Raw genomic sequence first — 24,276 nt, 5'->3', positions numbered from 1 at the left:
GGTAAGGAGGGGGAAGGGTCCCGATGTTCCTTCGCGAGGACTGAGTACACAGTAGCAGACTTCTCATATAATGCGATATAATCACCTGGCATGACTGCACACTATCTGATCCTCACAAATACATGCACACACACATGTTGGAACTCTCGAGACACACGTTAGCTTAACATGATCGTATAAACGTAAAAGGATGTGTTATGAATATATGTATATATATATATATATATACGTGTGTGTGTGTTTGTAGCAGAGCTCGAATCACAGACAGAGAGGGTCTACATTTGAATCCAAGGTGATCATTACTCACTGCTCCTGATATTACTTCAATTCAATCAGTGTCTTGCCACTGCCATGCTCCCTACACGCGCACCCATATTCTTTCATTCTTAAGGTTTTCAAATATACACACATACATACACGTATATATGCACTTGTTTGTGAAGAAACTTAACGCAACAGTGTATGTATAAAAGTTTTCTTTTCATTGTATGTGTATATAATATTCTTCCTGATGTATACCTGTGTGTGTGTGTGTGTGTGTATGTAAGTTAGTATCGTATATTTACGAAGAGATTCTTCGACTGACGAATGGCATCGGATCCGGTAGGTACTGGAATGCGGTCTCCGTCATCGATATTATTGGTCGATTCTTGATGGACCCTTTTGATAGATCGTTGGCTGCTGTTAGTAGATGTTTCCTTCCTTACTTCTTTAATCTTCCATTGAATCTTCGCCATGTTGTTTAATACCTAACATTTATTTTCATAATTAATTTATTACTTTATATTTCTTATATTATGTATTAACAATTTTACCAATATTTCGATCATCCGATCATTTTTCATTAAGCTGCAAATGAATGATACAAAATTATAAATAACGTTTCATTTTCAAATAATTTATATTTCCTAATTAATAAATTACATTTAGCAGACAATGTTAAGACAATAATAGTAAATAACTTAGTTCCAACCCCCTGGGTAAATGAGACAACATTGACGAAAATAGCCAAATGCTTTCCAACGTTCCATGAAACGATACTGCATTCCCAGTTTTAAAATCTAAGACCATTCCTCGGACAATAAACGACTCAGTGTAACGCGCCATCGAGCCTACATCTTTCGTGAAAGGCGCTCGTGCAAGCAGTCAAGAACTCAAGAAGTATATAATCCCTCCTTCCCTCCCTCTTCTCATACTCCTCTTCCCATTCTTCTCACTCTCTCTTACCAAGAAGAAGAAGAAGAAGAAGAAGAAGAAGAAGAAGAAGAACAAGAAGAAGAACGGGTAGAAGATGCAGAAATAAAGTTGGACGTTAAGGTGGTATCCATGGTCGTTTCCTCGATAATCCGTCGTCCTCCCTTTTCAGTGTGCATTACCAACGAAACAACAAACAAAAAAAGAACACCATGAAGAGGTGGAGTGAAAGATTCGAGGGGGAGGGAAGGTGGAGGTGGAGGTGGAAGGGAAGCAGGTAATTCCAAATTGGTAATCACGCGATGGCGCCAACCTTTCGCGGTCCGTCCAGCAATCTCGTGTCTTGTTGTTTGACTCTTGTTTTATTCCCTCAACCCCCTTCTACCTTTTCCCCACTTCTTACTTGATCCTCACACCCCTTCTTTTCTCTCCCCTCCCCACTACCATCTATTTCTCTTAATTCTATCTCTATCTCACATTCAGCACGTTTCTTCCTCCGGAAACCGTCCCAACAGCAACAACAACAACAACAACCTATCTACCTCTCTTCTTTCTTTTAATTTTTTTTTCCTTCATCTCTACGCAACGTGAGACGATCCTGGAACGAAACGGAAGATTCCTTTCCTCTTTCTCTCTTCGTATTGCTTGGGGTTTGCGATGTTTCTCTTTGTGATGTAGCCGACCCAATGCAACAACCAGTAGAGGGACGAGCTGCTACCGAGATACGCGCTGAATTATCTACTACGATAGTCCCTTCGAGAAAACGTGTCTCGGGATCCTCACGTACCGAGAGTGAGTGTTCACTGTGTTCTCTTACCAACCACCAAACAGGATCCTTTCATTTGTTTTGTCTCTTTCTTTCTTTCTTTTTTGTTGATAGAACAGAAGAGAAACGAGAATGGGATAAAAATGAACACTGTACGTTCATTATATTGACATTGATATTAATTAAATAATTAATAGAATTAATATATTACAGTTGATCAGAAATGAAACGAGGAGTTGGGTTCGTGATAGGATTAATGAGAATACATTTTCTTGGTCAGGAATAACAGGGTATCGTTACGGTTCACGTTCAAGGGAACCTTTTGCTAAGTTGTTTGCACTTGTGCATTATGTTGGTTTAAAATAGTATGAAGGATGAATAGAACCGATCGATATCATAGTAAAGAGAAGTAGTTATGGTTGGCTTCTTATAGCAGGATCTTATTCTAAGAGAGAGAGTTGGTTAGATTAGAGAGAGAGAGAGAGAGAGAGAGAGAGAGAGAAAGTCACGAGGAGTTATCCTTCCTCGTCATAACGTCCACCAAACCTTTCTTAGGTTGGTACCTATTCCTTTTGCGCGATACCAAGTTCTATCTAACCCGTTGGCGTTTCGCATAGCAGACAGATTGCAGTGTACTCCTGGGTAACGTTAATCGATGTTCCTTCTGTCAGTGACGAATGAACGTAATCGGTTGAACCGAAACGGACCGTGCGAATTCATCGTTAACTGTAAAACAGACGTTACTCCTTTGCTACTCTCTCTCTCTCTCTCTCTCTCTTTCTGTATAAACCATTGTTACGAATTCTGATCTTCATCCTTCGATCTATGTCTCATGATTTCTTGCTACCTTCAAGAGATCACTCTTGGTATTTATCTTGATAAGTTGACTCGTAAGATTAATAATTCACGTTTGAAACTATTTTAATAACTTTGATAGAAGTTTATGTGCAATTGTTTGTTATAAATGTTAATAAGGGATGTTTAAATAATATTAGAAAAATTGTCGATGTATAAATTAATGAAAATATCATAAAACAATTTACTCATACATATTTCGTAGTTGACAATACCTTTTTTTTTTAATTTTACTAGCAAATTAACTATTTAATAATAATATTATATGTTTATAACTTTTGATTGCCATATACATACATCTATTTACCAATATATATGTATACGTAAAGGATATTACACGAGGATTCAAAGTCTCGAAGCTTTCTGTGACCGGACAATAAATCCTGTGGTAAGAACCGTCCTGGGCAGTGGATTATAAGCGGTCAAATGATCAAAATTACAAGGTTTGCCTGATGACGTTTCCCTCGGACGTCGTTTCTCGGGACGATCTCGGGGAGCGTGGTCGTTGATTTTCATTCGTCGTGATTGGTTAAGCAAACACAAACTGAAAGCTATGGATATACGAACGTTTCCTCCTGTCTAAGAGAAATAGAAATTAAAATTGCTAGAAGAAACTTCTTTTAACCATTACCAAGTACCCAACTAACCAACCATAAACGAAACTTAAATTAACTTAAAGCAACAAAAATTTGTATAAAACTGATAAGTTTGAAAACATTTATGAGATCAATTGTCAAAATTAATTTCGTTTATCAATTAGGATAATTTTAAGATGTTACATGTAAAATGTCAAAGACACATTTCGATATACACCAATGTTTTTTCTTTTACTCCGATTGGCAGTAATGAGGGGGAAAAAAAAAGCTAAGGTCTGCACCTAGAGAAATTACAAAATTAAAATTCAATTATCCTTCGGGAAGCTGACGTACGTCCCAACCTTTCCCATTCTCATTTCTCCCATCCCAATCTAAGTAAACCCTAACCACCCATCTCCCAGCCCACTTTTCGACTACCGAGATTTCCCTGAGTTTCTGTTTCTTTTTATTTCTCTTTCTTTCCTTAGTCGAGGTTAAATTTTCTCTCTTTCACTTTCGTAGAAGACGTCTAACGAAATTGCATCGTCCATTCTCCGTGTATCCCTGGATGATCGCTGGAGAGAACGTCGCCTGGTTGGGTGCGGAATGACAGGAACAATCTGCCGGTGTCATTCGTTTCGTGCCCGAACCGAGGATATTCGGATAGAACTGGGGGAAGAAGAAAAGACACAGAAAAAAGAAAAAAAGAAAAAAAGGAAAAAGAAACAAAAAAGGAAGATCCTATTAAAAGATTTTAAAAGGAGCCAATTTTTCGGCAGACACGGTCGAACGATTCGGCAACTTTCTCCCCTCTCTTTCGTACCAAAAAAAAAAGAGAGAGAAAATCAAAGAATAAAATAAAATAGAATAAATACCTTTAACATCTATGATTAAACTTCATTTTCATTTTTTTAAATCAATTTCTACCATTGCAATTAATTAAATTACAACATAAACCATTTTGGATTCAATGTTTCGTTTCTTAAATCATTTATATTATAAAATAAATTATTTCTTTATACCCAGTCTATTGTCATATATATATATAAATCTTTGTAAAAAAAAAAAATAAAAGAAAAAAGTAAACCAAAAAGATATTCATTGTAACCATAGCAGTCGTGTCTGCTCTTTGGCGTAAAACGTATATGTATATAGATATATACATATATTCCAGTTATATACGTATACGTATAGCTCAAGTAAATATCGAGTAAAGAACGTAGGGTGGTTACGGATGTACCGGAAAAAAAAAGAAAGATAAAAAGGGAGGGAGAAAGAGAATGAGATATGAAAAAGGATAGAAAGAGATAGGAGGAATCGTGGAAATCGCGAAAAATACCGCGGCAGTCTCGAGTATCCTTTCGAGTACGATTAGCGTACTCGTGACGGCGTTCCGCCGTTATCAATTCTCGGGAGAACACCAATAAAAGAGACAAAGGTAGTAGTAATAGTGGTAGTAGTGGTAGTAGGAAGCAAGTAAAAGTATAGGAACGGTGAAGGGAGTAAATGGAGAAGAGGTGGGAGGAAGAGGGTTTGGTGTATGTGTGGAGAATAAGGGTTGGGGTATAGGATATGATAGGAGTAGGGTGGTGGTGGTGGTGATGGTGGTTGTAGAAACTAGAGGGTAGAAAGGATACGTTCCTGTATTCGCATGCATACGTCATATTCGGGCTTGCTTTTTACTTGTTAGATCCGGAACTTGGGGGTGGTGTTGTGGGTGGTGGTAGGTTTGGTGGGGTAGTCCGCATCTGAACGCCACTATCTATTCCTATGTTTTATGCATCCATTCCCTGGAAGGTGCACGGCACCGACACTTTACTCCGACTATGCTCAAGAATAACAAATCCTCTTTCTCCGGAAAACCAGAACACTGTGTGTACCGTTACTGTGCATCGTACCGGTTCCGTGATTCGTTCAACTATGCTGCATCCTTTCCTAAAACAAAAAAAGAAAAACAAATTGAATGTTATCTACAATCACATTTTATGTGTTCGACTGATTAGAATTGTTTTTATATATTATTATTTGTAATTTTAAAGGTTAGGTTTACTCATCGAAGTATCAGAATAAAATTTAATGCACCGAATAAAATAATTCTTTATATTATTATTATTATTATTATTGGATTGTAAGTTTGGTAAGAGTTTCTTTCCACGTACATTACTCGCACACCGAGAATAACGATCGTCGCTGGGAATTCTGCTACACTCGTAATTTATGGCTGATCCAACCGAAGCGTTTTTCCGCAACGGCACACCATAGTCCTTTCCTTAATCTCCGGGTAGGACGAGGGACGAAAGGAACAATTTTACACGCTTGCCTCTCTCTTATACAGATAGGGGTGGAAGACTTTTCTTTTTGCATCCCCCTTTACTCCCACCTTCCTATTCCAACCATCTCTTCTCCTAACAGTTTTATATTTTATATGTTTTTTCTCTTTTATTTTAACTTCCCATCCCTACCCTTCTATTTTTCTCCGTTTCTTTCTATCTCACCGTTTGCGAGAAAAAGATAGAAGAAAAAAAATAACTGTGATCGTTGTCGCTGCGATACGGGACGAATGCACGCATAGAAGTATGCTGCAGTTGGAAAACCCTAGGAGGTGGTGGGGTTTTCTATGAGAAAGAGGTGGAAGAAAAGGAGATAGATGAAGAGGAGAAGAAGGGATTGGTTGAGGTTTGTATAGGTATAGGTATAGGTAAAACTGGCAAAGCCGTGGAACGTTACGTTGAATTTATCCGCAGTGTATCCGCATATATATACGAATATGTATCCGTCTATCTTACTTTATCCCTGGAACGCGCACACATCCGTATGACAGCCTCCACCAGCTGATCTATCGCATAAAACATAAAGGTGGGGCTTGAGCAGGAGGTGGAAAATGGGGAGGAGAATATTCCGTCTCTGAGGATACTCTCTACACCCACGTTCACATTCTGCTCTTTCTTATTCCAAGAAAACTTATCACTGAAATTGATCCCACAATTTATTTTAGATAGTTTGATCTTATAATTATTATATTTTGAACGTTAGATTGTTTATTAAATTTTTTCGATTAAATCTCATGATTTAATTATTTTAAACCGTCTCTAGAATGTAAAATGATTTTGAGGTTAGGAGTAAGTTTAAGTATTGGTAAACTTTACTTACAAAATTTCTACACTAAAAATAAATGTTTGAATAATAAAATGATACATTACAATTAAATAAATAATAATTAAATTGAATAAAAATTGATATCCAATTGAAATAAAATTTATTTTGCTTTTAACATTTTCAAGATGGAAGAATCAGTTCCAACTAACTTCATTTCCTCTTTAAATATTGATAGAAACAAAAAATGGGAAGAAAAATTGACGAATGAATTTCAATGAAATTATTTTAGTTGCATCAGTACAAAATTAGCAATAATAAGTTTAAAAATGGAATAATCCTAACCTATTTATATCGAAAGTGTTAACACTAGCACCATGAGAATTAGAAAAAGAAAAAAAAAAGAATAAAAATAAGAGAAGGGAAAAGGTGGGAAGGGAAGGTAGTGGCGTAGATGGCGGAGTTCTGTTCGCTCCACCGCACACACCTTGGATATAATAAGTCACGTGACATTAATATTTGAAAGCAGTCGGTACGTGGATTGCATTCGGAGTGCTTTTCTACTACTTCCTCGCAATATTCCTTCCTTCTTCCTTTCTCTCCTCTTTTCTTACCTCCTACCTCAGAATGATCCTTTTATTTTATCTTCCTTTCCTATTTTCTTTTTTTTTTACCGTTCATCCATCTTCTTGGTCGTTCATCTTACTTTTATTCCTCTTCCTCTATCATCCTGTATCAAGATATGCACACATATATATATCAAGAATTCGATTAGAAATCAAATAACATTTTACGTAAAAAATAATCTACACCTGATAATAGTAAAAAAAAAAAAATATATATATATACAATAATTTTTGATCACGTATTGACATTGTAAAATAATTATAATTAATTTTGCAAAGAATTTAGAAGGTACAATGATCAATGAAATATTAAAACGATCTAAAATCCGGTCATAATTCAAGGTAAATCCGGTTGCCGAGTTATTCAACATACCCCCCTACGAGGTCTATGAAGATATCCTCGTTCGTGCAACCGACTTAAATACAGTGATCAAGGATTCTCGAAATGTATATCCTTTCCTCGGCTAATAATGATTGCTAGAATCAACGCAATTAACTCTTTCCGCTAGTCTATCAAAATCTATTGAAGAACAACCAGTTTATCGTCCTTCATTCTAACCAAACTAATTAAAAAAATATATTGTATATATATATATATATATATATAAAATTCAATTCTAAACTTGGAATAAATTATACAGGCCATTTCGTAACATCCGTGACCAATTTCAACATCGAACAGTAGACACCTAAAAAAATTATCTATGCTATCGTTTCATTGTTTTTGTGTTCAGAACCTTAACGAGCTCTTAAGCTATTGTCCATTTTTGAAATGAGTGTTCACTACATTTTAAGAATCAAATGAATAAACCAATTTTCTAATCTTTTTTGGCTCAAAAACATATCATCGAAACAATAAACGTAATAAGTTTAGATTCTGCTGATGTGCAATCATGCAAACGAGCTTTTACTGTCGTACATTAGTCACTTGTTTTCGTAGCAAACATAACCTATAAGTTTAGGGTTACAGAAAGTGAAAAAAAAAAGAAGAAGAAAAAGAATAAGAAGAAGAAGAAGAAGGGTAGTCGTGTTGGTCGGATAAGCACAGGAGCAGAGAATTGCGGAAAAATACTCGAGCGTTAGGTTGCTTTTAATCTGCTCTCGTTCATTCTCCTGGATTCCTTTCTAATTTTGACGCGATTCGCTCATGCGTTATCGAAAATGGAATGAGAGAGAGAGAGAGAGAGAGAGAGAGAGAGAGAGAAAGAGAGAAAGAAAAGAACGTCGGGTGGTTGCACGAAAGAGAAGAGTAGGTTTGTGGTATGGTAGGATGAGTGGGTGGTGGTTTGGGTTCTGGAGGGAAGTTGGAAGGAAAGAAGGAGCACTTCCGGCAAACGCCGTCGCAGCAAACGCCCCCACTTCAAGCCCATCGGGTTAACTCCTTACCAGTCGTGCGAGAAAAAAAGCGCGTGTTCGCGTTTGCCGGCTCGACTGGAAAAATTCGTATGGATGCTCTCTGAACGTGCCGATGATTTTTGAATGTTGCCACGAAGAACGAAGATAAGAACACTTCGACTCATCCTTCAACCTCATCCTCTTTCCTTCATTTTCTTTTGCTTTTAACTCAACTACATCTTTTCTGCCGTTTATAAGCTCGTTCAACTGTTTCCCACTCTCAACGTTAACTCGTCTGTACGATGAAAATGAATCAAATTCTTCTTTTCTTTTCTTGTCTTTTTTTTTTCTCAACATCTCTCCAATTGACATTACTTTAACAATGGGAGTTATAAATATAATAAAAATCGCGATCGAACCTTTAAACGTTCTGTTCTCGAAGAAAAAGAAATAAAGAAAAAAACAAAATAGATGAAGGAACGATTAACGTAGTACACGCGGCAATGCACCACCAATCAGACCCCAGGAGCAATTTAAAAGCAGGTTACGCGTCGTTTCGCGTGTGGTTAACGTTTGATTTACATACGCGCAAACCCCATAATACACACCGCTCTTCATTATGACGTCACTGGCGGCCTAAGGATCGCGTGCACGCACCCGTCAAAGGGTTGCAAACACCGTTTGCCTACTCTCACCCTCGAACAACCACCACCCACCTACCTTTCTCCACCCTGTTTTCTAATACTTCGAACTTCCGATAAGAACTCGACTGTTCTATATCACTAAAATCGATCATCACGATTTTTAGATAAGATTATTATAATTTTATTATTAATAAAACAATTTCCAAATATTTTGAATAGATACATGAATTTTTTAATGAGATCTCTTACCGATCAAATGTTGTATAAATAATTATCAATATTCTTATGAACAATAATGGAATTAGTTTATAAATTTTTGTTCATGAGTAAAAATGGAGAGATGGTAGTATAGGGATAGTTAAGGTGTTTCTAAGGGCGACAAGAAGGAATAAGTCTTACCGATCATTCGCTATAATCAATCACTTGGTTCTACACCTACTAACTCAACTACCAATTTAGTTAGATTTAAAGGTGAGAACCGCTGCTGTATAGCAAGCAAATTTACAGTCGCGATGTTGGCACTAATATAAAGGTAGTTTAGTTGTAGTAGTAGGAGTAAGTTGAGGGACGAGGATAGAGGAGTATGCGACCGGTTTGATAATGATCTTAAATTATCGATCCAATTGTTTATACGCCGGCGCAATTCTACTTAATGCTGCCTCGCCAACGAGCTTGCTTGCTTACTTTCTATCTTTCTCTCTCACTCTTCAAGCAATTCTATACACACACATACATTATAGGACCTCTTCTAACACTTCTCTGTATTATAGTATAGTCTTCTCTCTCTCTCTTTCTGTATAATACACACACACACATATATATATATATGTGTATCTATATGTATATGTACGCAAGCCACCGCGTGGACGGGCAGACTCGGGGCTTTCTCGAGCATTAAATTTATTGTCCCCCGCGACGATTTCGTGCTAACCGATTCGCTCGGCTAATAGCGAGAATCCTACCGCCGACTGATTTATTTTATCGGCGAGACGCGATCTGGGAATAAGCTTTTTATTCTTGTTCACGGATTTCCTCTATTGCGATATTAATCACCAGATTGTACCGGGGAATCACATATAAAAAACACATTTTCATTTTATCCAATACCGAAATATACTTCATTTTTATATTTTTTTGTTTTGTTTCCAACCATTTTCTTTTTTATTGAATATCCTTGAAGATATTAAACATCTTTTTTTTATCTTCTTAAATACTTCAGATCTTTTTATATTTTTTTTTATCGTTGAACGTTTACCGATCTTTCTACTACTCATGTGATACTTTTGTGAATAAGGGATGATTGTATTAGTCTATCTTGAAATTATATTTCTATTAGTATGAAAGATATTTTGACTTTTGTTTAATAATTTTTTTAATTGATTTTCACGTTCTAAACATTTTGAACTTTGAATTGATCACCTTAATGACAGATTTATTTTTAAATACATTTTACCGATCTCATTCATTTACCTTGATGCAACAAAATAATTATTACAATGTAGATGATATTTATATAGGAAATCTTTGTAGAAAAAAAAATAAAAAAAGTGGGGTGAAAGAAAGGTAAAAGTATGTCTTTATGATTGTTTCAAGCTTTGGAACGGACTCCCCGTTGGTGGAGAAGAGATCGGTATGATAAAAGTAAACCTACGTGCGATGTACGGTTCAGTTGGATGATAAGAAAAACATGGTCAGCTATAATGCGGATAATAAAAATGATCGTTGTCTTTATGACTAACACGTGTTCGAAATAACGAGTCACTAACTAGAGTCCAGGAAACGTCGCTGATATTAAAGATGTATAATGGAAACCGATCGCATATGTCGTATATTCGATCTTTCAACTATTTGATATATTGTCATGATAAATATATGAAAACAAAATATAGGAAATAAAATAAAATATAATGAAAATTTAATATTACATTGACGAGATGATAATCTGTCAATTTTTATTATCTTCGTTTCAAATGTATAATTATTGTATTTACGAGATAAAAGATTAAACAGAATTATTATAAAATAAAAAATAAGTATTATAATCGTTTTACATAATTTTTTATATTACAAAATATACAAAATATAATATAAAAATATTGATTTAAAAACAATTTATTAAGTATAATTATATAAAAAATATATATTATAATTTTGTTATAGATTTACTATATATAATAGTATTAAAAATATATAAAATAAATACATTTAATTAATTTTATAAAAATATTAAGAGTTTGTAATTTATAACAAACCTAACTACTACCATAAAAATGAGATGTTTTATTGCATTATTTAAATAACAAACTTTTCGAATCAACTTGCAATAAACCATGGATACAGAAAACAGCACAAAGGAGTAAAAGAAAATCTGAATTATTAATAAATAAATCTATAGATAATACTATAGAAGACCTCCTCAGATGTTGCAAATGAAGATTGACATAGTAATCGTCGTAAATACAATATAAATCTATGGGGGTAAAGTATTCGCGATCGGAATTGGAATCGTGCGACTGTTTTTTTTTTATTTTTTGCCGATGTAATTTTTCAACCCAGCGCCGTGCCACTTCGACAAGATGGTAGAAAAGGAAATAAAAAGAGGAAGAAATCATAAAAAGAAAAAGGGATGAAGGTTTTTAGAAGAAGAGAGAAGGGATTTTAAGGAGGGATACAAAAGAAGAAGAAAGTGTGAGGGGGTAAAAATAAAATGAAAGAAAAGAAAATACTTCTGTATCTTCTCTTCCAAAGGTCGACCTCATCGACGATCATGAGCGGGAGGTCCAATCATCATCATCATCATCATCATTATCATCATCACTACTACCAACTATAATCATCATAATCATTATCATCATTGAACACAGCTATACACTCCTGTTTTCTTTTACCTTTTCACAATGTTGTATACAAATTCGCAAACGAAAAGGATCCCTGTACGAAATTATACACACGTTGCGATGAATGAATGAATGAATGAATGAATGAATGAGTGAGTGAATGAATGCATGCAAAGCTTGAGTATCTTCTTCCCAGGCTTTTATCGCTGCTGGAAAGAGGTTTCATTGGAAATCGAGTCTCATTGTTGGATCCTGGTAGGCAATTCATTGGATCGAATTTTGATTACTATCGATCGATCAAACCATAGGTTACTATCGATTAATTTTTTGTATCTTCTCCATCAATTTTGGAAGGATATAAATCAGAAATTGTCGTTTAATTGACGAACGATCAGAGAATATTCGAATGTTTGATAAATTATTTCTATTTTTCTTTTGTTCAAATAAATTTTGGAATATCCTTAGAAGAATAAAAAATTAACTTGCTAATGAAAAATTTTATTGTAATTATGATAAATCGTTAGATTATTATTTAAGAAACAAATTAGTGTAAACTTTTTCAATAATTCAACGAGACTGTTGCCAGTTGTTGTTGCAGTTGAAAAAAAAATAAAAAAATAAAAAAAGAATGAAAGTACGTGGACGAAAAATGATCCATTTGAGTTAGTCGTGGTATTAATTGAAAATGCATTAGGTGTAACGATCGATGAGGTCGTGATCTGGCAACTGTTAATGTAGATCTAACGATATAATGAGAGACGTCCGTAAGCCGACCCGTTCATTTAACACAAGTCCACCTTCCCATTCAACGTGACTCGCATAACTTTCTTCTCTCTTTTTTTTTTTTTTATTCTATTCCTTTTTCACATAGAATTCAAAGTTGTAGACCTTTTTATACAAAAAAAAAAAAAAAAAAACCATTCCCTTAGAATTTCCCTTATACTAAATTTGATTATTTATTACCTCAATCGATACCTTTAATTACTATTTGAAAAAAAAACTAACACATATATAATATAAATATCAAACGAGTAATCTAATCTACGTCATCTTAAACACCAACACATTGAAACACGTTCCCCTACAAATATGTAGAAAAAGAAATCTAAAGAAGGAAAAGAAAAGAAAAGAAAAGAAAAAGAAATACATGAGAGGAAAACTTATTGCTAACATTAAAAAGTCTGAGGCGTATGTAAGTTAAGAGTTTCCGTTCGTCCTTGACTCGATCGATAACCGTAACCGAGGACTCGATTGCATCGTATTCGCTAGGTGTAGCCAGGCAGTTCGGAAAAGGCGTCTCGAACGTCACGGGGGCAACCTATGAAGAAGAAAAGGTCGACCATGTTCAACGAAGAGAAAGAGAAAGAGGTGGAAGGGTGGGAGTTAAGAGGTGGGGTGGACGAGGGGGCAACCGGTCGACGATTTACGTTTATCGCGTGGAGCAAACACACACACACACACATACACATATAAATATACACATAAAGTAGCTAAACCAGGAACGATCTTTCTCATACACACATAAGTAAGTAAGTCGTGTACTAGTTGACCTAAGAAACGGAACGATAGGATATAAAGAAGGGAGAGGAGGGCTAGGATTGAAGGGGGTGGTTGTGGGAGGTTGAATATCAAAAGGAACGTAGGTATTGGTAGTTGAGAACACGCTTGGCCATTTAAATTGGGAATACACAGGGCTGGCTGCTGGTACTTGGCGGCATCGTATGTGCCTTTAAAGTTCGGAGTCGGAGTTAAGGTAAAGCCAGCAGCAACCGGCATAGGCTAAAACCTAAATCGATCGTGGTAAATTCCCTGCAGTGTATTGAGTAGTTTATTGCTTTCATGCATTTGCATGCTAAGTAGTCGCGTGCTTACGAGTAATACCCACCACCGTCCCTGATACCGTATACCCTAGGCCCCCTGACTAAGAATGGCCTCTATCTAGCCTCAGGTCTTCGATATTGCGGCCGTGGGACACTTATAAATAGAGATTTTATCAACCGAGTTAGCTCTCTCCCTTTCTCTCTCTCTCTCTCTCTCTTTCTACTAAGGGGATTATCGAGGACCCTCTGTTAAAAGGACCGAAAATGTTTTACACACTACTGGACTACTGAATTTCTGTTCTTTTAAATCCTACCCCATATCTCTTCATTTTTGTTCTTTCAATCTTTGCTAATTTCTTTTTTTTTTTTTTTGTTTATAGGGATTATTCGTATTTTACTTTTTAAGATTCGTTTGAGGGTTAATGGACTATTGAACTGATATCTGAACTGTACAATTTATTCCTTGGCAGTGCATGAGTTTAAAATTTTGGAACTGTCAGCATTTGACTATTTCAATTTGGTATTTATGGTTTATATTTGTTTTTGTAAAATTATTGAAAAGTTAGAGTTGTCAGGGAATTTTGAAGAATGAAGAATTTAATTGTTTTATATGTTTGTTTCGGAGTTGATATATTATTTCTGATCGATGTATATTTTCAGTATTTTCTTCTCTCGATATGTCAGGCTTGACAGCTGATAGTTATTTTGTTGCACCCCTTAAGCTTCTTATCTCCTTTCGTGCATCCGCAATGCGGATATTAATGTTTTATATTACCATGTGGAAGCTATATTTAACATTGACACGATATCCACCGAGGCACAGGAAAAGAGCGTCGATAAACTGCAGTAATATTTCTCGACATTCGTTCATCGAGAAATATCCTAAATAAAAATAAAAAAAAAAAACGAATTAAAATTCTTGAAATAAATTATTCAACCCTAATTTGAAAGTCCATTTAATTTGTTACAATCGAATTAAAAGTAGAGTTAAGTAAATTTAACTAGATACAAATCAGATTTAGAAATCTAAAACAAAACCACTAAAGAGACTAAATTCAATCGGCCACACGAAGTCCGAAAACTGTCTAGACCATACCTCAACCTGTGAAAGGGATAGCAACCTTTCGAAGGGGTTCGCGTGAGTGAGTGAATCTAGAAACGATCGGAAAGGGTGCCCGGTTTCTCGTAATTTCCTGTTGCGATCGTTCTAACCGATTTCTCCAAAAACCCTCCGAGCCTCGTTGTTTCTTCCTCCTCTCCCAAATATCCTCAAATCTCAACTCAGGAATCGATGAACTTAACCTGTTCAACGAATACTCAAATTATTATTATTTTTTTCTTTTCGAATAAATAATCAAGAAAGAAAGAAAAGGGACACAACTTTATCGATAGGATCAACCGATTGTTCAATAAATTCATTTGAACCATAAAACAAAAAATAAATAATGGTCTCCCGTTGTTTTTCAATTCTCGTATAATAAAAATAAAATGGAATAAGATAACACATGGGGGTTCTAAAGTTACACTCGATCGGTGCTTAAGCATCGAATATGCTCAAGGCTAAATTATAATCCTTGTTCTTCATTTTTTTAACATCTCAGATCAGATTCTTTTTACGATACTACAAAGATATTTTTTTTTCTTCCATCCACCAATCTCGAATTGACCATACGAATGCAACTGGAGATACAGAAAATCGTGACTTTCATAATCGAAAACAACATGTTTCCCTTTTGCTTCCCTCCTACCTCTACCCCTGCCCCTTATTCTGCCCATGCGTGTTTCGTTTGAACAGGTCGTGAAGGTTCCTCGGAAGCTCTCATCTTTGGAATGTTGCTTAAGTCTTGAAAGATGATTTCATTATTCCAATGGTTGACGATGACTATGTCGTAAAGCTTGTCGAGAAGTAGGAAGGGTTTGGAAGGAACAGGGAGGGGGGAAGACTATCACGCAAACATCGAAACCTACTCGAAAGTCGTGTCATAAAGTTAATAGTACAGGAACGATCAAGTGAAAAGAGAAAAAACGATAAACTTGGATCACGAGTCCGAAACTTGATTCCGACTGAAAAAGAAGAAGCAACTTTGATGCATCCAATAAAAAAAAAAAAATAAACAAAGAAAGAAAGGAAGTGAGTGTGTGAGAGAGAGAGAGAGAGAACGTAAGATTATGAGGAGCTGTTAAAGAAAGCAAAGAAACGAAAAAAAAAAAAGATCGAAAGAGGAATCACGAAGGAGGCAGCAACTGACTCGTTCGGTGGAAGAAGAAAATGAGAGGTGGGTGAAGGGGGTTGAGGTGGGGGAAAGGTGGATCCTTCAAGCCTCCTGACGTCTCTCTGGCAGAGCCAGAAATTCCAATTTCCGAATTGGAGGTTGAGAAAGAGAAAGAAAGAAATAAAGAGAGAGAGAGAGAGAGAGGGTGAGGGTGAACCGTCCAGGGAAAGAGGGAGGAGGGCAAATTAACCCCGCGGCGTAATCGTACCTTTATCAATAGGGGATCGTAATGAGTTCGAAGATAATGGCGGCCTATCAGTCTTCGGACGAGGAACAATGATGGATGTAGAAGAGGCCCGATGTGCTTCCGTGCAACCTTCTTCCTCTCTTCAACCCACCCAAACTCTAAACCACCCCTTTCTTTCTCTTTATTTCAGACAACCCTTCTCCCCCTAAACTGCCTATTTTTTTTTATTAATACTTCTTATTTTTATTAGTCATCTTTTTCTTCATTTTTTTTTTGCAACCCTCCCTTATCCATCACCTGTTCTCATTGATCAAGGTTGAAATTGTTCCATTTGGTTGGATGGCACGCGAATCGTTTGATGGTTATTTGATTTTAAATCGTTTTGCATTAAGATGCACATTTAATTGCATTAGAGATGATTTACAACAGTCTGTCAGCGGTGACTAGTGCAACTAAGTGTTAAATGTCATGGACCCATGACTGACCCTGAACGTAACTTTCTGTTTTTTGTCACTGATGACTTAACGTGTTAAAACCGAAGTTCTCCTTTTTCGTATTTGATTCAAGGCGTTGATAGTCACGTGCCACTCTGCCATCCCCATTTTTAAACAAACTGCAACTTCGTTTTTTACGCTGGCATGCAATTGTAAACTTGACCGACAAAACGGTCTGGTCACACGCAAAACCCCTTTTTTTCGACTGACAATGGTTCAACTAAAAGAAGAAAATGAATGGAGAGGAAGAAGCAGAAGAAGGAGGAGGGCTTGGAATGGGGGAGGAAAAGGAGGAGTCAACCCTCTTTGAACGTGTCTCGTTGCAAAACTCTTCCGCAGAAATACTGCATTAGTTCACGTGCGGGTTCACCATAAGACCGAACTCGATTGCTCGTATATTTTTTCACAGGTCCGATTTAAATATTCATTCCTTTAGTTCAACTCTCTTACTCTCTCTCTCTCTTTCTCTCTTTTTCTTTCTTTCTTTCTAGTCTTCTTTTACCGCATACTAAATTTCGCACTTGCACAAACGTTTTTTCATCATACACCAACTCACCCCTGTTGTACCTGTAGGTTAGTATTCAGTCTCCTTCTTTATTGCATTTTATGTGTCTATGTTAAAAAATTATTGGTAATTAAATATTAACAAAAAAAAAATGTATTATATTATATTATTTTAAATTAAATGTATTGTAATATACTATACTTTATGATCAAGTATAGAGTATTACTACAGTTTGGAAAACGATAAGGTATTAAAATAAGAGGGGGGGGGGGTAAAAAGGGGTAGGAGTTTGTTCACAAAACCCTTGGTCGAGGTTTTGAGAAAGAGAGGAACCGTTTTCCTCCGGAATTGAATTCGATTTGTTCGTAAGCTTAATGGATTCTTCCGCGGGAGTAAACGTAATGATTTACGTCGCTCGCAATAAAGGACATTGAGAATATATACTACTAAAGTATATATAATATATATATATATATAAATGTATGTGTGTAGGAGGGTAGGAACAAGGAAAGAGACGATCGGACGAGAGGGGTTGAACTTCCTCGTGGTTTTCATATAAGTTTCTATATAGTAAAACAATGTATATGTAGATTATACAGAGTACATACGTAATTGTACGACCATATATACGTTGTATGTATACGTATAAATATAGAAGAGAAAGAGAGAGAGAGAGAGAGAGAGAGGGTGGAGAAGAGGGAGTGAGGGTTCGAGGAATGGAAATACGAACGATACGGGAGTGCCGGCGATTTATTTTATCGAATGTTAAATTTCATGCAGGCACTCTCGGGCTTTAGAGGTGGCGAGAATTTATCCTTCGGCGTTTAATTAATTCACGGGCCGCGATAAATTCTGCGTAATGTATTTGATTAAAGGATAATGCCTCCGCTGTTCCTACGTTTCCCTTTCTCTCACTCTCTCTCTCTCTCTCTCTCTCTTTTTCTCATATTTTCTCTCTTTCTTCTTCTTCTTCTTCTTCTTCTTCTTCTTCTGCTTCTTATTCTCGTTCACGTTTTCCCCCATGTATCCTTTCGATTCGTAACTTCAATTCGTGTCTCCTTTTCATTCTAGTTTCTCATCATCCTAGGAAGTTTATTATAATTGATACCTCAAAAATTGATCATATTGAAAATGAAATTTGCAATTTGATAGAAATCGTATGAATTCCATGAACGTGTGAACGTGGTTTGATTGAAATTGTTATGAAGATTCTACAAGTGTTTTTAAAACAACATTAACAATACTTTCAAACGTTAAACTGTAAGAGTGCTATGGACGCATATACGTGTTTGTTAATATTAATTAATTTAATTATATATATATATATATATATATATATATATATATATATATATATATATATATATATATATATATATATAATTTATTACTAGAATCTAGTTAATAATAAATTATTCCGTTTTCACAAAACATTGTAGTTAAAAAGTATTGAGAATTACTCAAAGGATTAAAATAATAATAAAATAATGCTATTGTTTTTCTATTTCTTTTCTCTTATATAGAATTTTGATCGAATAGGAAATATTTGAGTTGGGTTATACAAGAGAAGAGTTGAATTTATAATAAAATCGTAAAGAGGATGAGAAAGGTTAGAAATATATTCAGGTTGTTAGGAGTAGAAAAGCAAGCTACGAATGGGATCGATTATTTAAATCCTAAGGCGACTTGGTGGTTTCAAGGGCATGCGACCGTGTATTGCCCATGTACAGAAGACTGTATGGATAGGGCGGGTTAGAATTGAATAGTTGATGAATTTTAGAAGGCTGCTGCTCCTAAAATTCATCAAGTATTCAATTCTAATTTCCTTCCCTCTGGGCTTTCTCTCTCTCTCTCTCTCTCTCTCTCTCTCTTTCTTTCGTTCTATATCTATAACTATATCTATCCTTCTCTTTCACGTGCATACTATTCCCACTCTGTTCAGGGTTATTCAGGGAAAGGGGGGCAGAACGCGAGTCAAAGATCTTCAACCTTTCCACCCCTCTCCTTCCCATCCCATCCCTTCCGTCTTTCTCTATTCAGAATCGTGCATATGACGTCTTTTCTCCTTTGTCAGTTTTCTCTCTGAAAAGGGAAGAAGAAAAAAAAATGAAAGAGAAATAAAAAAGATACGTGAACAGGAAAAAAAAAGAAAGAAAGAAACGAAACGAAACGAAACGAAACGAAAGGAAGAATGGAAGAAAGAAAGAAACAAAATATTACACTTGACGTTACTCTCCTATTCGTTCCCTATTGCCATTGTTGTTGACTCCTGCCACAGTTTACTCTTACTTCTTTACAATGTTACTTTGAAACTTTGACGTTTCTTGGACGAATCTAAATCAACCTTCCTTTTTTTTCCCTTTTTTCTTTTTTTCTCTCAACCTTTACGTCAGGGATTGCATAAGAGAAAAAGAAAAAGAACGTAGCTTCGTTTGAATCTGACAAAAGACATGGAAAACCAATAAGAAAGTTATCAATCATTCGTTTCTTCAATTTAATTGGCTCTCATCTTATTCCCCCACTCCTATCACTTAACTCAATCCTCCCCACCACCACAAAAACAAACTGCTCACTTATTTTAATTCGTATTATTATATTTCTCGTTATTCGTTACTTTTTATCAAGTTTCATGGTGGGCCTTGAGCCACGAGCAAAGAGATTTTTTAATTATCCTTCGCTCGGCATACAAATAAGAGCCATAAATACATTCCCCTGGTTGCTCGCTCGATGTAAATCAATCGTTGGATACTATATAACGACTGTAGAACAAAATAAACTACCTTCTCTTTTTCTCCCTATCTTTCACTTTCTCTCTCGTTGGTACTTTGTCTTTTTCTATCTTCTCTTTCCCCCCCTACTTTTTTAAAAGTCCCCAGTTCGTCTTTCACACGGTTGACAAATTTACTAGCTCGCGAGTTAAGCATCTCTCCATACCATTTCGGTTATATTCTCAACGATATTTTTGTTCAAGGTTAATGAATGCATACTTCAAACTATTCTTCTCTATGGGTGGGATAAATTCTTGATAAATAAGAATACAAATTTATTACTAGTTACTATATATTTAAATGCGCGTGTCGATGTTTGTTCCAATACGATCGGTATGAATCATCTTTTATGAAATTTTACAGCTAGCAGTAAATTTATAGGCTATAATAATCATATTTTATTGATTTAATATCAATATAAAGTTTTCTATAGATTAAAGTAATATCGGTAGACGTATATATGCGTTCTGGTATATATTGATGTGTACCGAGATTGTGCAACATATTCAACACCTATGAGTGGCATGCACCTATGACAAGTAACATGTCGTGGTTGAATAAAGAATAAAGTTCAAATTAAAAATAAAATAAATTTTCAATTGAAATGACACTGTAAATAAGCGTTGATGGTCAATTTGAACAACGTTGCTATGGTCAATGATTTATTTACATTATTCTTTCACGCTCAAACTCGTAAATGCAAGTGCATACACATGTTACTTCTTCCCTTTCGTGAGTACTTCGATTTTACATTTATAGGCTTTTCCTTTTTTTTTTTCTTTTTTTTACTATTCTGTATTTCTACTTCTTTCTTTCTTCATTATGTGTGTGTGTGTGTGTATGTGTGTTGTATGAGTTGCTCAAAGGGCTATTAATAGGTGTGTAAGATGTCGTGGTATATACGATTTGCAGCGCATAAACTTTATTCGAGATTAGCAAGTTACCGACACGCAATCAGGAAACTAAAAGAGTGGAGAGGAAAGAAAAGGGAAGAAAAGAAAAAAAAGAAAAAACATGGGGTTGACCAGTGGTGGTTAAACTGAGGGCACAAACCGTGTCGAGTTTTCTTATAATTCGTACCAACTAAACAATTTAATTTTCTCAACAATTAAATCACTATTTGAAAATTTCAATTTCATACAAATATTTCAATTTGACATAACCCTGACAAAACCTAAGATAAAATATAAAATAAGACACTAATTTATACATTTATACATTGACTGTACTATTATATACTAAAAAGAAAATATACGAGATTATGAGAAACATATAGAAGAATATATATGATCCATCCTTCACTACTTATGGGATCTCATAAAAAAAAAAAAAGAAAGAAAGAAAAAGGGTCTGAATTATTGACACGACATTCCGTCGTAGAATATTGCACCATTAGCATATAGGATAAATGGTGTTCTCCCATACACCTCTCTAACCCCCTTTCCACGAGTCTCCTTAGTTTATTTCACCAAAAAAAAGGGCTAACCTTTAAATTTAAAACTTGTCGCGTAATATTATGCCGAAGGTGAGAAAACACCCTTCGATATTAAAACTCGCGTGGTCTCGCGATATTACTCCGATCGAGGGGTTGGATTCCCTCCTACCTTTCTCTCTCACTCTTTCATTTTCACACACACTCTTACCCTTTCTCTACAATTTTACACCATGGTCGTCCACCGGGACATTTTACAACCGTCTCTCGGTTGTAACTCAAACGGCTTCGCGTATCATTTGCCATGGTCCCTGCTACGTTCGTTCGTTCGTTCGTTCGTTCGTTCGTTCTTCTCTCAGCTCGTTTTTCTTCTAGCTGTTAAAGATCAATGGGCACGAATGAGTCACGTTAATCGTTCTTTCCAATAAACATTTATTATACTTAAACTCAATCAACATTGTTCAATCGTTTTATTAATACATAATTGATTTTAATTTTAAATATGAATTTTCTAAGTCGTCTGTATCGATCAATAAAACTGAACGCATATATGCGCCCACATGTAATCATCAATTTTTATAAGTTTGAGTATATACGTTCGTTTGATATTAATTGTTGGAATACAATGTTAATATAATATAAGAGATTTTTATAAAATTCACATGGTTATATCAAAGAAAGTCTGAGAAAACCAATGGTCAAGTTATAAAACACTATCGTCTTTGATCATAAGTTGTTTTTGAGTTGGGGTCGAGGCCATAAGTAGGGAGTATCGATTGTAATACGAGTAAAAAGAAATAGAAAATAAGAAAGATAGAAACTTAGATTTTTATAAGTATGGAAAATATGTACACACACACACACAAAAGTATAAGTAATAGTTGTGAGAATTGGTTGAGAAACACCTTTAAAGCTTCTTAAACCACCTTCGACTACCTCTTCGACCCCTTTAGAGTAGCGTCCAGGGGCAGTGATGGATCGAGTCGAGTTATCACCACCTCCGGTTCACCAACGTCCAACCCAACACACTCAAATCTACACACACCTAACATACATACAGATATAAACAGGACTCACTCTCCCTTTACTTTGTCTCACCCTCGAATTCTCCCTCACTTTCCATCTTTCTTCAATAAGGAGCTAGCTAGGGGTATGAAACACCCTACAACCACCCCCAATTCCACCCTAGTATTATCGTGCGCGAAGTTAAGAGAGGGCACTTTACTCGTGGACAGCTGCTAAATAGGGGACGTGCTTGATTCAAGTTCGACCGGTTCCGACATGCCAGACATCAACCAAAATCTATTCGATATATCAAACACCCTCAAATCTGTTCACTTTATTCATTTTATTTAACATTTAAAGTTTCTTTATTTAATGCAAATGAATTCCCAAGAATATTTGACAAAATTGAAACATTCTATAAAATATTAAACATAAAATAAATTTAAACACTTGTTCAAAGTTTCCGATTTACAAAAAAAAAAATATTTGAAAGTTGTACAAATGTTTGAAAATCATAAGTTGCTAGTATTTTAGATACGATAACTCAAGTTCTATGAAAAATGATAGGTTAGAAATGATTGAATAGAACAAGGAACTGGTATTAGTAAACTCGAATGTTTATTAACCATCTCCTTGCCCTCCCATATTGCCACGGTGCTAAAATATCGATGCAGGAATATATTTACGAGCACGGACATCGTGTAACGTTTACCAGGAACACGATTCACCTCGCCCCGATGCGGATTCCTAGTCCGATACGATAAATATGCAGCAACGAATCGTGTATTAAATATCAGCAACAACACTAACACTAACTGACAAATACCAACTAAACCACTAGCATCATTTAAATCAATACTAATACATTGCTTGTTTATGTATTATTTGTGCGTGTGAGAGTTCACTTCAGTTTTATTTGGTGTTTTTAAAACAAGACAATTTGTTTGTTCGTTCGATACACCGGGTGGCGAGATCAGCGGGTGGGATTTTCGTTTTCTTCTTCTTCTTCTTTTTATTCACTTCTCCAATTCCTCTTGCACTTTCATATCAAAAGTTGATGTAAAGAAGCTTTGGTATTCGTAACAAACGTAAATCCATGACTAATACGCCACGGGGATTAAAATTTCATTCCGCGGCAACTTACTTACGTCACTCAACACCGGTCGAAGTCAAGTTCTCTTTCCCCCTCAACCCCCTTATGTTCCCCCTTTCTCCTTCTCATCCCATACGCGAACGTTCATCTCTCTCTCTTTCTCTCTCTCTCTCTCTCTTACTTTCTGTTTCCCTCTTTCCGTTGGTTGATTAATCGAACTTTAATTAAATCGTCGCTAAAGTATTAATTGGAAAACTATCAAAGCCTCTGACGAAATTCTCGACGCATGCCATTGAGAAGAAGGGCCTAAGTAACGTGTATATTTACATATAGTGTTAGTTAATGCGTCAGTGTAAGTAATGTTATACAAAACGTTCGAAGAAATTCACTCGATTTTCATAGAATATCGAAAATTAATTGGTGATCGGCTAATTGGAGTACCAACTCTCGTTAATATGCAATTATCGAAATGATTGATTATTAAAACAAATACGATAAATGTTTTTGCGTAATTGCATTAAAAAAAAAAAAATAAAAATAAAATAAAACATTCAATCAGGTGTATCGTACTCGATTAGGTAGATCTAATTAGTCTACGAATAAATATTTTTTACATACTTATATATGTGTGTGCGTATAAGAAAAAGGATTAAAAAAAGATGAAAGGGTTCTATGACCTCGTAAAAGTCGAATGAGCCTAACGACGCAAATGATGGCACACGATCAAAGACGATCGTGCTAATATTCTCGACCTTGACCGTAGAGACCTTTATC

The 24,276-nt window shown here is 35.5% G+C and overlaps 1 long non-coding RNA gene across 3 annotated transcripts; it reads right to left on the bottom strand.

Moving 5' to 3' along the window:
- Positions 1-648: 648 nt before the first annotated feature.
- On the bottom strand, positions 649-21,845 carry LOC149031722 (uncharacterized). 3 transcript variants are annotated; one of them, XR_016177400.1, is made up of 3 exons: positions 21,616-21,845; positions 5,074-5,325; positions 649-749 (listed from the first exon to the last, which is right to left on the bottom strand). It is a non-coding gene; the product is annotated as an uncharacterized LOC149031722 (long non-coding RNA). The 3 variants fall into 3 exon arrangements; XR_016177402.1 differs by lacking the exon at positions 21,616-21,845 and adding an exon at positions 5,550-6,458; XR_016177401.1 differs by lacking the exon at positions 649-749 and having other exon boundaries at positions 4,451-5,325.
- Positions 21,846-24,276: the final 2,431 nt, after the last annotated feature.

This window comes from Polistes dominula, unplaced genomic scaffold (genome assembly GCF_049000335.1).
Source record: "Polistes dominula isolate Pdom_NZ unplaced genomic scaffold, Pdom_raw_medaka contig_78, whole genome shotgun sequence".
NCBI lineage: Eukaryota > Metazoa > Arthropoda > Insecta > Hymenoptera > Vespidae > Polistes > Polistes dominula.
The sequence above is the reverse complement of the archived record's forward strand: the minus strand, read 5'-3'. Positions and strand labels throughout refer to the sequence as shown.